Raw genomic sequence first — 16,655 nt, 5'->3', positions numbered from 1 at the left:
CAGAGCAGGCCACTGAATATTCACATAAAGGTTGCTCGAACAGTGAAGCGCCTCACACGACGTTTTGTTTCAACCTTTATTCATCAGAAGGCAGCAGGAGATTACAGCGAACTCAATCCCTGCACAGTCTTTTCAGAGCCTCATGCCAGACGCGTTTCTGGAGCAGTTCTCTGAATAAAGGTTGAAACAAAACGTCGTGTGAGGCGCTTCACTGTTCGAGCAACCTTTATGTGAATATTCAGTGGCCTGCTCTGGCCACGAAGCTGCCCCTCTGCTGACAGAGCAGGTCTGGTCATTCTCACGTCGGGAATACCTGTAAGAACGACGTTGCCGAATCGGAAGGCATGAAAAAAGCAAGAGATGCGGCGTTACGATTATCCAGCAACTTGAAGGATTTTACATTTAGGAAGGTATGAGTCACAGCTGCTACCGCGTAAGAATGTCACTTACCTGAAGACCACATTGACCAGAATGCACGCTATGAATACGCCCATTGGGGCGGGATTACGAACTTTAAAACTGCACGAGATGCAACAGCAGCTGTCTACCTCCTCCATTAGCCTGCCATTGATAAAGGGAGAACTGCTCCAGAAACGCGTCTGGCATGAGGCTCTGAAAAGACTGTGCAGGGATTGAGTTCGCTGTAATCTCCTGCTGCCTTCTGATGAATAAAGGTTGAAACAAAACGTCGTGTGAGGCGCTTCACTGTTCGAGCAACCTTTATGTGAATATTCAGTGGCCTGCTCTGGCCACGAAGCTGCCCCTCTGCTGACAGAGCAGGTCTGGTCATTCTCACGTCGGGAATACCTGTAAGAACGACGTTGCCGAATCGGAAGGCATGAAAAAAGCAAGAGATGCGGCGTTACGATTATCCAGCAACTTGAAGGATTTTACATTTTGGAAGGTATGAGTCACAGCTGCTACCGCGTAAGAATGTCACTTACCTGAAGACCACATTGACCAGAATGCACGCTATGAATACGCCCATTGGGGCGGGATTACGAACTTTAAAACTGCACGAGATGCAACAGCAGCTGTCTACCTCCTCCATTAGCCTGCCATTGATAAAGGGAGAACTGCTCCAGAAACGCGTCTGGCATGAGGCTCTGAAAAGACTGTGCAGGGATTGAGTTCGCTGTAATCTCCTGCTGCCTTCTGATGAATAAAGGTTGAAACAAAACGTCGTGTGAGGCGCTTCACTGTTCGAGCAACCTTTATGTGAATATTCAGTGGCCTGCTCTGGCCACGAAGCTGCCCCTCTGCTGACAGAGCAGGTCTGGTCATTCTCACGTCGGGAATACCTGTAAGAACGACGTTGCCGAATCGGAAGGCATGAAAAAAGCAAGAGATGCGGCGTTACGATTATCCAGCAACTTGAAGGATTTTACATTTTGGAAGGTATGAGTCACAGCTGCTACCGCGTAAGAATGTCACTTACCTGAAGACCACATTGACCAGAATGCACGCTATGAATACGCCCATTGGGGCGGGATTACGAACTTTAAAACTGCACGAGATGCAACAGCAGCTGTCTACCTCCTCCATTAGCCTGCCATTGATAAAGGGAGAACTGCTCCAGAAACGCGTCTGGCATGAGGCTCTGAAAAGACTGTGCAGGGATTGAGTTCGCTGTAATCTCCTGCTGCCTTCTGATGAATAAAGGTTGAAACAAAACGTCGTGTGAGGCGCTTCACTGTTCGAGCAACCTTTATGTGAATATTCAGTGGCCTGCTCTGGCCACGAAGCTGTCCCTCTTCTGACAGAGCAGGTCTGGTCATTCTCACGTCGGGAATACCTGTAAGAACGACGTTGCCGAATCGGAAGGCATGAAAAAAGCAAGAGATGCGGCGTTACGATTATCCAGCAACTTGAAGGATTTTACATTTTGGAAGGTATGAGTCACAGCTGCTACCGCGTAAGAATGTCACTTACCTGAAGACCACATTGACCAGAATGCACGCTATGAATACGCCCATTGGGGCGGGATTACGAACTTTAAAACTGCACGAGATGCAACAGCAGCTGTCTACCTCCTCCATTAGCCTGCCATTGATAAAGGGAGAACTGCTCCAGAAACGCGTCTGGCATGAGGCTCTGAAAAGACTGTGCAGGGATTGAGTTCGCTGTAATCTCCTGCTGCCTTCTGATGAATAAAGGTTGAAATAAAACGTCGTGTGAGGCGCTTCACTGTTCGAGCAACCTTTATGTGAATATTCAGTGGCCTGCTCTGGCCACGAAGCTGCCCCTCTGCTGACAGAGCAGGTCTGGTCATTCTCACGTCGGGAATACCTGTAAGAACGACGTTGCCGAATCGGAAGGCATGAAAAAAGCAAGAGATGCGGCGTTACGATTATCCAGCAACTTGAAGGATTTTACATTTTGGAAGGTATGAGTCACAGCTGCTACCGCGTAAGAATGTCACTTACCTGAAGACCACATTGACCAGAATGCACGCTATGAATACGCCCATTGGGGCGGGATTACGAACTTTAAAACTGCACGAGATGCAACAGCAGCTGTCTACCTCCTCCATTAGCCTGCCATTGATAAAGGGAGAACTGCTCCAGAAACGCGTCTGGCATGAGGCTCTGAAAAGACTGTGCAGGGATTGAGTTCGCTGTAATCTCCTGCTGCCTTCTGATGAATAAAGGTTGAAACAAAACGTCGTGTGAGGCGCTTCACTGTTCGAGCAACCTTTATGTGAATATTCAGTGGCCTGCTCTGGCCACGAAGCTGCCCCTCTGCTGACAGAGCAGGTCTGGTCATTCTCACGTCGGGAATACCTGTAAGAACGACGTTGCCGAATCGGAAGGCATGAAAAAAGCAAGAGATGCGGCGTTACGATTATCCAGCAACTTGAAGGATTTTACATTTTGGAAGGTATGAGTCACAGCTGCTACCGCGTAAGAATGTCACTTACCTGAAGACCACATTGACCAGAATGCACGCTATGAATACGCCCATTGGGGCGGGATTACGAACTTTAAAACTGCACGAGATGCAACAGCAGCTGTCTACCTCCTCCATTAGCCTGCCATTGATAAAGGGAGAACTGCTCCAGAAACGCGTCTGGCATGAGGCTCTGAAAAGACTGTGCAGGGATTGAGTTTGCTGTAATCTCCTGCTGCCTTCTGATGAATAAAGGTTGAAACAAAACATCGTGTGAGGCGCTTCACTGTTCGAGCAACCTTTATGTGAATATTCAGTGGCCTGCTCTGGCCACGAAGCTGCCCCTCTGCTGACAGAGCAGGTCTGGTCATTCTCACGTCGGGAATACCTGTAAGAACGACGTTGCCGAATCGGAAGGCATGAAAAAAGCAAGAGATGCGGCGTTACGATTATCCAGCAACTTGAAGGATTTTACATTTTGGAAGGTATGAGTCACAGCTGCTACCGCGTAAGAATGTCACTTACCTGAAGACCACATTGACCAGAATGCACGCTATGAATACGCCCATTGGGGCGGGATTACGAACTTTAAAACTGCACGAGATGCAACAGCAGCTGTCTACCTCCTCCATTAGCCTGCCATTGATAAAGGGAGAACTGCTCCAGAAACGCGTCTGGCATGAGGCTCTGAAAAGACTGTGCAGGGATTGAGTTCGCTGTAATCTCCTGCTGCCTTCTGATGAATAAAGGTTGAAACAAAACGTCGTGTGAGGCGCTTCACTGTTCGAGCAACCTTTATGTGAATATTCAGTGGCCTGCTCTGGCCACGAAGCTGCCCCTCTGCTGACAGAGCAGGTCTGGTCATTCTCACGTCGGGAATACCTGTAAGAACGACGTTGCCGAATCGGAAGGCATGAAAAAAGCAAGAGATGCGGCGTTACGATTATCCAGCAACTTGAAGGATTTTACATTTTGGAAGGTATGAGTCACAGCTGCTACCGCGTAAGAATGTCACTTACCTGAAGACCACATTGACCAGAATGCACGCTATGAATACGCCCATTGGGGCGGGATTACGAACTTTAAAACTGCACGAGATGCAACAGCAGCTGTCTACCTCCTCCATTAGCCTGCCATTGATAAAGGGAGAACTGCTCCAGAAACGCGTCTGGCATGAGGCTCTGAAAAGACTGTGCAGGGATTGAGTTCGCTGTAATCTCCTGCTGCCTTCTGATGAATAAAGGTTGAAACAAAACGTCGTGTGAGGCGCTTCACTGTTCGAGCAACCTTTATGTGAATATTCAGTGGCCTGCTCTGGCCACGAAGCTGCCCCTCTGCTGACAGAGCAGGTCTGGTCATTCTCACGTCGGGAATACCTGTAAGAACGACGTTGCCGAATCGGAAGGCATGAAAAAAGCAAGAGATGCGGCGTTACGATTATCCAGCAACTTGAAGGATTTTACATTTTGGAAGGTATGAGTCACAGCTGCTACCGCGTAAGAATGTCACTTACCTGAAGACCACATTGACCAGAATGCACGCTATGAATACGCCCATTGGGGCGGGATTACGAACTTTAAAACTGCACGAGATGCAACAGCAGCTGTCTACCTCCTCCATTAGCCTGCCATTGATAAAGGGAGAACTGCTCCAGAAACGCGTCTGGCATGAGGCTCTGAAAAGACTGTGCAGGGATTGAGTTCGCTGTAATCTCCTGCTGCCTTCTGATGAATAAAGGTTGAAACAAAACGTCGTGTGAGGCGCTTCACTGTTCGAGCAACCTTTATGTGAATATATATATATATATATATATATATATATATATATACACAAGCAATAATAACACACTTACAAGTAAGCAAATGCAACTGTTAAATGCAATGGGATAAAATACAAGCAGATAATAATGATAATAATACTGGACATCCACTGCAAGAAATAGGCACTGTTAAATGCAAGTAATCAGACACAAGGAATAAAAGGAAAGCATGAAAAGATATGAAGATATATACACAACATACAGCAGATGATTATGACCAGTGGAGACTTGAATGTGTACACAGACACACTCACATATCACAATGCCAATAATCAAAGAAAATACATCACCGGCGGCAATAACTTCATCTTAGCCCACGCCAGACTGGGAGATTCACAGCCAGAGTCAGGAGACTCAGCAAGCCGGGAACTGCTGCACTGAATAAGATACATCCCTCCCTTCAAGTCAAAACAAAATCCGGCTTTCCAACCCTAGAAACTCCAGTTTTATAATCTCAATGCACTAGAAGTTTCTGAGAAAGCATCTTCTACACCAAGGAAACTTACTGGAGTTGGCCGATCTCCCACAAGCATTCCAAAGGCAAAGGAGTTCTTACGTATTCTTCTGCGCTCCCACATGTTCCAGCCCCTTATCTTAGTGAAGCTTGAGAATGTACAAAACATCTCTAAAAGTACAGAAAACTATCTGGAATGTAAATAACCCAAACAGCGTGAGTGATCTGGGGGCCTGCTTGTGTGTACAAAGCTCAAGCTAGACCAAGTCAGAATTCAAGATGGCATGAAGGCATGTCGAAGCCAATAGTAAAAACTTCATAAAACTTCCCAATGTACAACACAATGCACATTTATGCACCACTGCCTATAGCACCACACACTACATTTCCCAATGTAAAACATAATGCACATTTGTGCACCACTGCATATAACACTACACTCCAAGACAGAGAAGTACATTCCACACCTTTCTCTCTCTCATGCTTTCAAACGTAAATCCCACATGTTCTGTTCCAGGCAACGTTGTAAAAAGCAAACACTCCCACTCTGCAGCTGCAAGGAGACACGAAATAAATCTTCAAGGCAAAATTCAGATGCCGGAAACTTGATGTAGTACATTCAGGCAAGGGTAAAGTAAAACACCTAAAGTCAATTAAAAGTCAAAGGTCATCACGTGGTCCTGAGGAAATAAAAAATTATGAGGCCTATGTGTCCCCTGTGTGTTCCCCGTCATTTATGTACACATGCATGTATCCCATGCATTTCCCCTCCATGGCCTGTCTATCATGATGCTTATATTATAAACGTGGCCTGCCATCATCCAGTCTCCCATGAGAGAAACGACAAATCTGCATTGAGGCCTACACGTTTTGCATCATGTTTTCTATACTCGTGTCATTTTCATGAAAGCCCATTATTGTGGCTCAGCCAGAGCCGAAAAGAGGTTTCAGGCCTCAGACGCTCTGAGAGCTGCAGCTGCGTATCCTTGGCCTTGCACACTTGGGCCTCAGCCAAAGGGGCCCTGTCCGAGGTGCCGAGACAGTATTGAGCACGGTTATCTGCTTACTCCTACTGAACCACATTCCTGCCTGGAGAAGGAGGAATAAACATAACCCGTCTGCAAAGGAGAGAGCCTAGCCTTTCTGTCTCTTTTTGTGTGATTGCAAAGCTCACGTCAGTGAAAAGCCCATAGCCCCCATGTAAGGCCTACGCAGTGAATGAAGAAATAAATGCCACATCGGCTCTTGGTGATGGGCAACCTATGTCACAAATCAGTCCCTGCTCCGGACTTTAGATATCAGATAATACAAGATGTACTGGTCGTCCTGACACTGAAGGCCTCTCTTCCAGACTCCCCGACTGCACAAGCAGCCTTCCCCCAGTCACACGTCAATTACACGTCATGCTCGAGTTGAGCACAAGTAAGGCAAAGTTCCAGTAAAGTTCCAGCTGATCACGCAACCCCCTCCAGGTATCCACCCACCTATGACATTCACCAATGATCATCACGTGGACGCCCACATGGACGCCCACCGTCACGCCTACTTACACGCCCACATGCTCTTATCTCATTCTCTCTTGCTCTGCCTGAAGCACTCCTGCTTACGTATAATATTGAATGTATATATACTGTACTCCGTGAATAAAGTTTGAGAATATTGAGAATATTTTGAGAATTAGCAGAAGACCCTTCCTGATCCCTAGTGGTGATGGAACTATTCTCCCTATAACTCGAGTTATTGGAATAAAGCCCTTTTGAACCTGATACCACAGACTCAGCCTCTTGCTTTATGCATGATCATATTGATATTATAGAAATTATGAGTGCGTAATACTTTATTTACGACATTTAATGGCGCCCGAACAGAGACAAATCTCTTTCCCCACGCGCCGGAGATGAAGGTCCAGTTTTGCCCCCTTCCACAGCCGTGACGGACTTCATGTGCGCACGTCGCGGGTTTTCCCGCCAACTCCCTCAGGCCACCGAAGGAGGAGGACTGCGACCAGGCATCCATATGAGGCGGTGAGGATTGCGGATCGTCCCAACCCAGAGCCCACCTGCGAGAGAGCTGTGTCCGAGGTTTCTAGAGATCCACCAAAGATACGCCATTCCCTGCGCAGCGTCAAGTGTCTGAGGCCTTCAAGTTCTGCTTCCCGGTGAGTTTTTCATGGGGGTTGCATAAAGACGGGTTTATTTAATGAACACGGTAAAGACGTGTATCACTTGTGAAACCGGTATGTTTTCAAGTATTCAAGAGCATGCATCAAGTATTAAAGAATTAAAGTAATCCAAGTATTCAGGTGCACCGATTTAACAGTATGAATGTTATTGTCTTAGTCAGGTTCAGTTAGGTTTGAATGTGTCAGGTTTTTATGTAAGTTAGTTTCATTGTGATTTTTGTTTTTGGTTCATTGTGATTTTTGTTTTCGGTTACATTCCAACATGCCGTTGTTTTCAAAACTGCGTAAGATATGTACCAGAAAAGGTGTACTAGAGGAACCAGTTAACATTCCGCCTAGAGACACACCTGGACATTTCATGTACTGTAAGCATGGTTTAGATGCCGTGTTGTTTTTAGAACTATGGGTGGATTACACTAAGGATTTAGAGACAAAGTATAGATGGCCTATCACTGGAACGTGGGATGCGGAATGCATCATGAAGGTAGAGGAAGAGCTATGGAAGAGAAAATGTAGACCTGCTCAGAAGGATGCCATTGAGTTTTGGCGCAAGGAGTCACATAGAAGAACAGAGAAAGAGTTCCACAAAGCAGAGAGAAGTAAACAGGAGTCTGAAAAAGCCAAAGAAAAGAAATTACAGGAGGAAGGGGAACGGGTAAAAAGAGAGCAGACTGAAAGAGAAAGAAATACTGTCGTTGCTGGTATTTACCCCGTCCTTTCAGAGGAACTAGCAAGAGTGGCCCCAGTAGAAAGACCCGTTAGAGTGCCACCGCAAGTACCCCGAAAAATAAAACCAACAGCATCCGAAATGTTTATTAACACCTACCTAGAGGAATCCCCACCAGCATACGTGGACGGATCTTTCCCTGCACCCCCAACACCAGCCCAGCTCCAGGAGCTCGAGGACGGCGGGGAGGGACCCGGGACAGCATCAGGAGGGGGGCCGACAGTAAAAGTAGACATTTCCGAATGTATATATGATCCAGATCCAGGAAAGGGCAGAATGCTCGTGTTTTCACTAAGGCTTAGACGAGCAGTCGCAGATTTGGAAAAATTACCAGATATGGATAAACACCTAAAGAAAATATACACATTCATAAGAACATGGGAAGGTCCTGAGTGCATAGCAGAAGCCATACAAAATAGAAAAGTAATTATTAGGAACTATATCCTTCGCTTCCCAATTAACTGTCTGATCAGGGAAAAAGATGAAGGTGACGGAGACGTAGACCGTTGTTATATTGGTTGGAGTGATCGCATAGATGCCGGTCAGCATGATAAATCAGGACAGACAGACCACATGTTGACCAAAATCCGAAAGGCAATAATAGCCTCACACAAAGCAGGACCGAACGAAAAGGCTGAGTTATCATCTGATGATGAAGCAGGGGACAAAGATAGATCACTATACGTGGGCCATGCCTGACGGTTCGAGAGGCCCAAGGGCCTCAATCACCGTAAACAGGGAACGGCTATAAAAGAAAGATATTCCCTTGAAAGTTTATTCCAAATCACCGAAAAAGCGGTGAATAAATGGTTAGGTAACGATCAGCCCCTCACCCCGACCGAAAATGAATTAGCACGGTCAGCCACCCTGTGGGTATCCCAATATGATACATACAATAATGATATCGTAGCACAGACGTTCTTGAGCCTCCCACCAAACGAACAGCGCATAGCTGGTGTTTACATGGTCCAACATTTGATTACGTTGTATGAGAGTCAATATTCTGGTCCTGGTCTATTGTATAAGTTGCTGGACGACATAATACTAGACAGGTGGATGAACATGGGTACTGAATTGATTAATGTCATCCTGGATCAGCGACACAAATATATAGTATACGTGACTAGGTCCCTGCTTCCCGCTCCACCACAGGATAAGGGACAGTTATACGACAAGTTGAACCCCCTACGAGAGGTTCATCCTGTAAAAAATGCAAACAATGTGCTGCAACGGGTGTATGTCTACACCCCCTTGTCGAAATTAGAGATACTGGAAATGAAAAAGATGTTGCCCTCCCATGATAAAGACCCGGGGGGGTTTCACCGAGAACTAAAAGACATTCTCCGCTTAGGAGAATATACATATGCTGACATCCTAAAGTTATTGAAAGTACTATTGCCTGCTGGTATTTACGAGAAGCTGAAAGAAAAGGACTGGGAGGTGGGAGAGAATAAGATTAGCTGGGATCTATTGGAAACAGAGGAAGAAGATAGAGGCCCGGGGGTTGGTCTGGGTCACCGAGCTAAAGATTTACCTGAACTGCTTGTACAAGTTTTGCCTAGATTATTAGTAACTAAAAAAGAAGACTGGGATGCTATTTCAGCCTGTAAACAGAAACCAGACGAGGACACAAGCGATTTTTACTCTAGGTTTGAGAAATGTTTTACTATCAATAGTGGCCTTAAGCCCGGTAGCGATTCATATCCCCATCTTTTCGTGAGCAAACTAGTAGAAAATTCCCTACCAGAGGTAAAGTATAGGGTACTTAAGGTTGAGAGTACTTGGCAAGCAAACAGCCCTTCACAGATGTTACAATACCACCAGAACAGAATTAGAGAGGAACACGAGCAGGAAAAGAGACACATGAAGGATACAAAAATGAAGATGCTGGTGGCCCAATCGACACCGGCAACCACTAACACAAACACGAACAAGAATAGCACGAAACAAACTAGTGGGACCTTTAATTATTGCAAGAAGCCAGGCCACTTCGTAAATGAATGTGCAGTCCTGAAACACAATATAGCTATAGGTAAAACAAAGCCACGTCCTTATCCTCCCAGGGGAAATAACACACATCAGACATCAGATACGTTTCCACCACCGCCACCGCCTGTCCATGCACCTGCACCAGCCCACGCCACAACACAAATGTATGAGCACGCTCAAACTAACTGTCCAGAATACCAAACATATTCATGAAGCAGCCCAGAGAGGGAATTCGACTTGCCCCTTATTCCAGTTCCTGTGGACCAAGAGGGTCCCTATGTACATGCACGTTTACTAGGACAAAATAAAAAAAATTTGATTAATACTGGAGTAGAACTACCATCAGCCATTCCGAGGTTCCAGGGGCACCCCTCTCGGGCTCAAAAAACATATCCCTGGGTTTTTCAGGAAAGCCTATTATTAATGAGGTTTCAGAACCAGTCTCTTTAGGAGTTGGTCCACTAATACATACAACAGACTTACTGCATACTAAATCATGTCCAGAAAACTTACTTGGTATAAAGACATTAAAGGAACTGGGAGCAATTATCTGTTGCTCGCCAGAAGGTGTGCGACTGTATTTACGTGATTTCAAGGGACATTTTGTAATAAAAGATTTTGACATCAGGCTCCAAAATGTACCACAGCACCTATGGGCACAAGGCCCGACTGACGTAGGTTTCATGAACATTACACCACACCAGGTCACCCTCAAAGAAGGAGTAGTGTTGCCACGGATTAGACAATACAAAATCCCACCTGAGGCTGAAGTAGGGTTACTGAAAATAATCGATGAACTCATTGCACAAGGGGTGGTGGTGGAGACAGATTCAAACATATGCAACTCACCTGTTCTTCCTATTCTTAAGCGAACTGATCCCAATGCATCGCCTGTCTATAGATTAGTTGTGGACCTGCGAGAATTAAACAAATGTGTAGTGCCACAGTACCCTGTGGTCCCGGACATTTCTTCATTATTGACTGCTATTGATGCAGAGGCTACGTTCTTTACAGTTATCGATCTGAAGAACGCATTTTTCAGTATCCCAATACATCCAGACAGCCAATATCTTTTTGGTTTCAGTTTAAAAGGCCGCAGCTTCAGATTCACAAGAGCACCACAGGGCTTCACAGAAAGTCCTAGCATCTACAGTCAGGCACTCAAACGACAACTAGACAGTATTCATATGCCTACCACTACAGCATTGATACAGTACGTAGATGACATTCTCATCACTGCAAGATCAGAAACTGACTGTGAAGAAGCATCACTCACGGTTTTACACTTCCTGGCTGACAAGGGGCACAAAGTGTCCCCTTCGAAGTTACAATTCTGTGAACAGCAAGTGGCATACCTTGGGCACTTGCTATCCAAGGAGGGTAGGCGACTGACACCAGAACGTATTCAATTGATTTCTGGCCTTTCACAGCCCAAGACACAAAAGGAGGTACGTGCATTCATTGGCCTCACTTCATATTGCAGGCAGTGGATCCCCCAGTACGCTTACATAGCCAAGCCCCTAATACAGTTGACGACACAGGAGGCAGCTTCTACTAATGTCCTCCCTTGGACACAAGAACACACTGTAGCATTTGAAGAATTAAAAAGAGCTTTATGTCAAGCACCAGTTTTAGCGATCCCTGATTACAACAAATCTTTTATGCTTTTTGTGACAGAGCGGGATGGAACCGCACTATCTGTCCTCACACAAGATCATGCAGGAAAACACAAGCCCTGTGCTTATTTTTCTAGTACATTGGACCCAGTAGCACAGGCTTTGCCTGCATGCCTAAAATCTGTTGCAGCAACGGCCTTAGCCATAAGACAAAGTGACTCGATAGTGCTGGGCCACCCCCTGACAGTACAAGTACCGCACGCAGTAGAGGTTCTCTTGAACCGGACACAAACCCAACACCTGACTGTAGCGAGACTGACAGGTTATGAGCTGACGTTATTTCAACCACACATAGAGATCAGACGATGCAACATACTGAATCCTGCTACTCTTTTGCCCTCTAGTACAGAAAACGTTCCACCACATGACTGTGTTGAAGTGATACATACCGTGACTAAGCCAAGACAAGACTTGACAGACGTTGCACTCCCAGACCCTGACCTAACACTCTATGTTGACGGCTCATGCATGAGGACGGGGGCGGGAGAATTAGTGGCAGCGTATGCAGTGACCACTGCTACTGAAATCATAGAGACTAAAAGAATAGACATACTGTCAGCACAAGCAGCAGAGCTCATCGCCCTGACACAAGCGTGCATAAGAGCTAAGCACTTGAGAGTAAACATTTACACCGATTCACAATACGCATTCGGGGTAGTTCATGATTTCGGAGTACTGTGGAGAGAAAGAGGTTTCTTGACCTCCCACGGGGCCAAGATACAGCATGGCCCCCTTATTCAAGCCCTTCTGGAAGTAATACATTTACCGACAGCCATAGCTATCCTAAAATGCAAAGCACATACGAAAGCTATAGATACCATTTCTCAAGGCAATGATCTGGCAGACCGAACTGCTAAACAGACAGCTCAGACCCCACTAGACATGACAAACTCACAGACACCATCAATGACCAAAGCCATGACAGTCAGGGATCCTTCCAGAGATGTACAAGACATACAGACACATGCTACTCTAGACGAATTAAAGAAATGGTCGGAACAAGGAGGGGTACTGACTGATCAGGGTTGGATGACTAAGGGCAAAGCAACATGGTTTCTTCCTGATTCGATGGTACAAGTGATCATAAATACCGCACATAGTCCTGCACACTTAGGAGAGAAAGCAATGCTAGACAGCTTACAGAATATATGGTTCAACAAGCACCTGCGTGCAGCAGCGAAACAAAAGGTCAGAACATGTATGATCTGTTGCCAATTCAATCCAGGTAAAGGCATTCCGATGGAACAAGGTGGATTCCACCCACCTGACCACCCTTTTGAAGTCCTCCAGATGGATTATATCCAAATGGACAGATGTAGAGGTTACAAATATGTCCTGGTAGTAGTATGTTCGCTGACAAGGTGGACAGAAGCTTATCCAGTCCCTGATTATACTGCTGTAACTACCACCAGACAATTGGTGCGAGAGTTTTTCCCACGTTATGGATTACCGCGTGTCGTATATTCCGACAACGGTCAGCCTTTCTCCTCTGAACTCATGAAACAGGTGTCCCTCCTGTTAGGGTATACCTGGAAGTTCCACTGCGTACGACATCCTGAGGCAGCAGGCCTTGTAGAAAGACACAATCAGACCTTAAAGATAAAACTAGCAAAGATTTGCGCAGACAAAGGTGTAGATTGGATGGTAGCCCTGCCGGTTGCCCTCTTTTACATGCGAATGGTAGCCCATTCCAGAACAGGCTTATCTCCCTATGAAGTGGTCTTTGGTAGACCACCGAATATGTTGGGCACTCCAATGCCTAAAAAGATTACTGATGTTGATAGTAACATGCTGACAGATTACCTGGCTTCCTTGATGTCTGCACTACTCTCTTGTCGTTCGCAGGTTGCTGCCGCCTTCCCTGACAACACCCAGGTCAAGGAACACTCCGTCGCTCCTGGGGATTATGTACTAATAAGGAACTTTGATAGATCGAGCCCTCTTGAGCCGAGGTGGAAGGCGCCGAAGTTAGTGTTATTGACCACGAGGACAGCTGTTAAAGTCGAAGGACGGAAAGGATGGGTTCATCTTCATCATTGTAAACGCTACTTCGGGAATAACGATTCTTTTAAAAAGGACATGAACTTTTCAGACTTTGAGCCCCCTTTACTGGAGGAGACTCCCCAGCAGGAGTACAAACCTAAACTTAGATCTAAAAAGTCAGAACCCGTTTGATCAATTAAGTCCACTAGGTGGTGAAGCTGTTGAACATGTATTCTGGCTTGCATAAGATCTCCGACAATGATAATGATAAAAAGAGCAAGATGAAAAGCAAATACTGTAAAATATTACGTAGTAGATGTATAGTGACTTTGATTTTTCTATCTCTTCTGTGCATCACGATAATATGTATCAGCTTAATACTACATGCTATTTTTCCTCCTATTGCCTCACTCTTACACTCCTCCACTAATGATACCATAAAGCACACATTTAGTGATCTGCCATCCCATGAGCTATCATATCGACTTGCCTTACGCAACAATACCTTTATTCAGATGCTGCACCATTCACATCAGACTAGCAATGCTACAGACTGCTGGGTCTGTGGCCGACTTCCCCCGTATCAGAAGGTGAAGGGAGTGTTGCCTCTTTTCCCTTTTCCGTTCTCCCATAATGGTTCTTGCGGAGCATGGTTTGCCTTAATGACATCCATCAACGGTGATGCCAAAGAATGTCAAGACAAGGAGTGTAGGGGCGAATGGGTATGGGGTAACTTGAATAAAGTCATGAATGAAGCATGTTTCCTAGATGAAGAAGGTCTTCCCCAAAGGAAAGGTACAGATCTAGAAAATGAAGAGTATCTGCAAGGAAATGCGACCCTCGACTTTATAGTGTTGAATGTCAAGCCCATACACAATTTAGGTCCATCCTCAATTACAGTCCTGCCAGTAAAAGGGAACTTGTGTGTCAGAAAAGAAGGCTCAGTACATTTGGGGCACATCGAGTGTAGTACTATAATAGTGTTTAAAGACAAAGGAAAGTCCTATTTCAGAGCATCACGACACACCTACTTTATTTGTGGCCAGACAGCCTATGTACAACTGCCCTTAGACTGGGGTGGGACGTGCTACATATCATTTCTTTTACCACCCGTTTTCTTGGCCCCATCGAACTATCATCAAGATCTCCAACTAGCACTTATCAGACACAGACGAGGGCTCGATGCCTCTGGCATTGACCAGACTGAGACCGCTTGGGAGCAATATACAGATTTCAACAAAGGATTCTTTTTCTTCATAGGTCCCGTCCAGAATAGTAAACTTATCCGCAGGTTAACAAGGATTCTAGAAACAGTTGCAAATGTGACTGCATCAGCCCTGGGGAACTTGACCCAGGAACAGTCTGCTATGAGAATGGTCGTTCTTCAGAATCGTCTTGTTCTTGACGTCATCCTGGCAGATAGGGGCGTTTTCATCCCTAATAACGCACCGTCTGTATACAAAGCAATAACAAGGCTCCACAAGATTGCCCAAAGCATACATCAAGACCCAGGCACGTGGACTTGGTCCAGTTGGCTCTGGGGAATAATATCGGCATGGGGATGGAAAGTGTTGACCGTCTGTGGATTAATACTACTAATGATATTCAGTTGTTGTCTATGTCTGCAGTGTGGCCCGGCCATTTGCGGCCTGTGTGCTACTGCATGTGTTACACATCCCCATTTACAGAGCATTGAAAATGGAAAAATAATGCTGCAAGAACAGATTGACTGTCTCATGAGAATAGATGTGACATGAAGGGTCCACTAGGGGACAAGGAGGGAATGAGGAAATAAAAAATTATGAGGCCTATGTGTCCCCTGTGTGTTCCCCGTCATTTATGTACACATGCATGTATCCCATGCATTTCCCCTCCATGGCCTGTCTATCATGATGCTTATATTATAAACGTGGCCTGCCATCATCCAGTCTCCCATGAGAGAAACGACAAATCTGCATTGAGGCCTACACGTTTTGCATCATGTTTTCTATACGCGTGTCATTTTCATGAAAGCCTATTATTGTGGCTCAGCCAGAGCCGAAAAGAGGTTTCAGGCCTCAGACGCTCTGAGAGCTGCAGCTGCGTATCCTTGGCCTTGCACACTTGGGCCTCAGCCAAAGGGGCCCTGTCCGAGGTGCCGAGACAGTATTGAGCAAGGTTATCTGCTTACTCCTACTGAACCACATTCCTGCCTGGAGAAGGAGGAATAAACATAACCCGTCTGCAAAGGAGAGAGCCTAGCCTTTCTGTCTCTTTTTGTGTGATTGCAAAGCTCACGTCAGTGAAAAGCCCATAGCCCCCATGTAAGGCCTACGCAGTGAATGAAGAAATAAATGCCACATCGGCTCTTGGTGATGGGCAACCTATGTCACAAATCAGTCCCTGCTCCGGACTTTAGATATCAGATAATACAAGATGTACTGGTCGTCCTGACACTGAAGGCCTCTCTTCCAGACTCCCCGACTGCACAAGCAGCCTTCCCCCAGTCACACGTCAATTACACGTCATGCTCGAGTTGAGCACAAGTAAGGCAAAGTTCCAGTAAAGTTCCAGCTGATCACGCAACCCCCTCCAGGTATCCACCCACCTATGACATTCACCAATGATCATCACGTGGACGCCCACATGGACGCCCACCTTCACGCCTACTTACACGCCCACATGCTCTTATCTCATTCTCTCTTGCTCTGCCTGAAGCACTCCTGCTTACGTATAATATCGAATGTATATATACTGTACTCCGTGAATAAAGTTTGAGAATATTGAGAATATTTTGAGAATTAGCAGAAGACCCTTCCTGATCCCTAGTGGTGATGGAACTATTCTCCCTATAACTCGAGTTATTGGAATAAAGCCCTTTTGAACCTGATACCACAGACTCAGCCTCTTGCTTTATGCATAATCATATTGATATTATAGAAATTATGAGTGCGTAA

Source organism: Triturus cristatus, chromosome 2_2 (assembly GCF_964204655.1).
Source record: "Triturus cristatus chromosome 2_2, aTriCri1.1, whole genome shotgun sequence".
Taxonomy (NCBI): domain Eukaryota; kingdom Metazoa; phylum Chordata; class Amphibia; order Caudata; family Salamandridae; genus Triturus; species Triturus cristatus.
Note: the sequence above shows the minus strand (reverse complement) of the source record.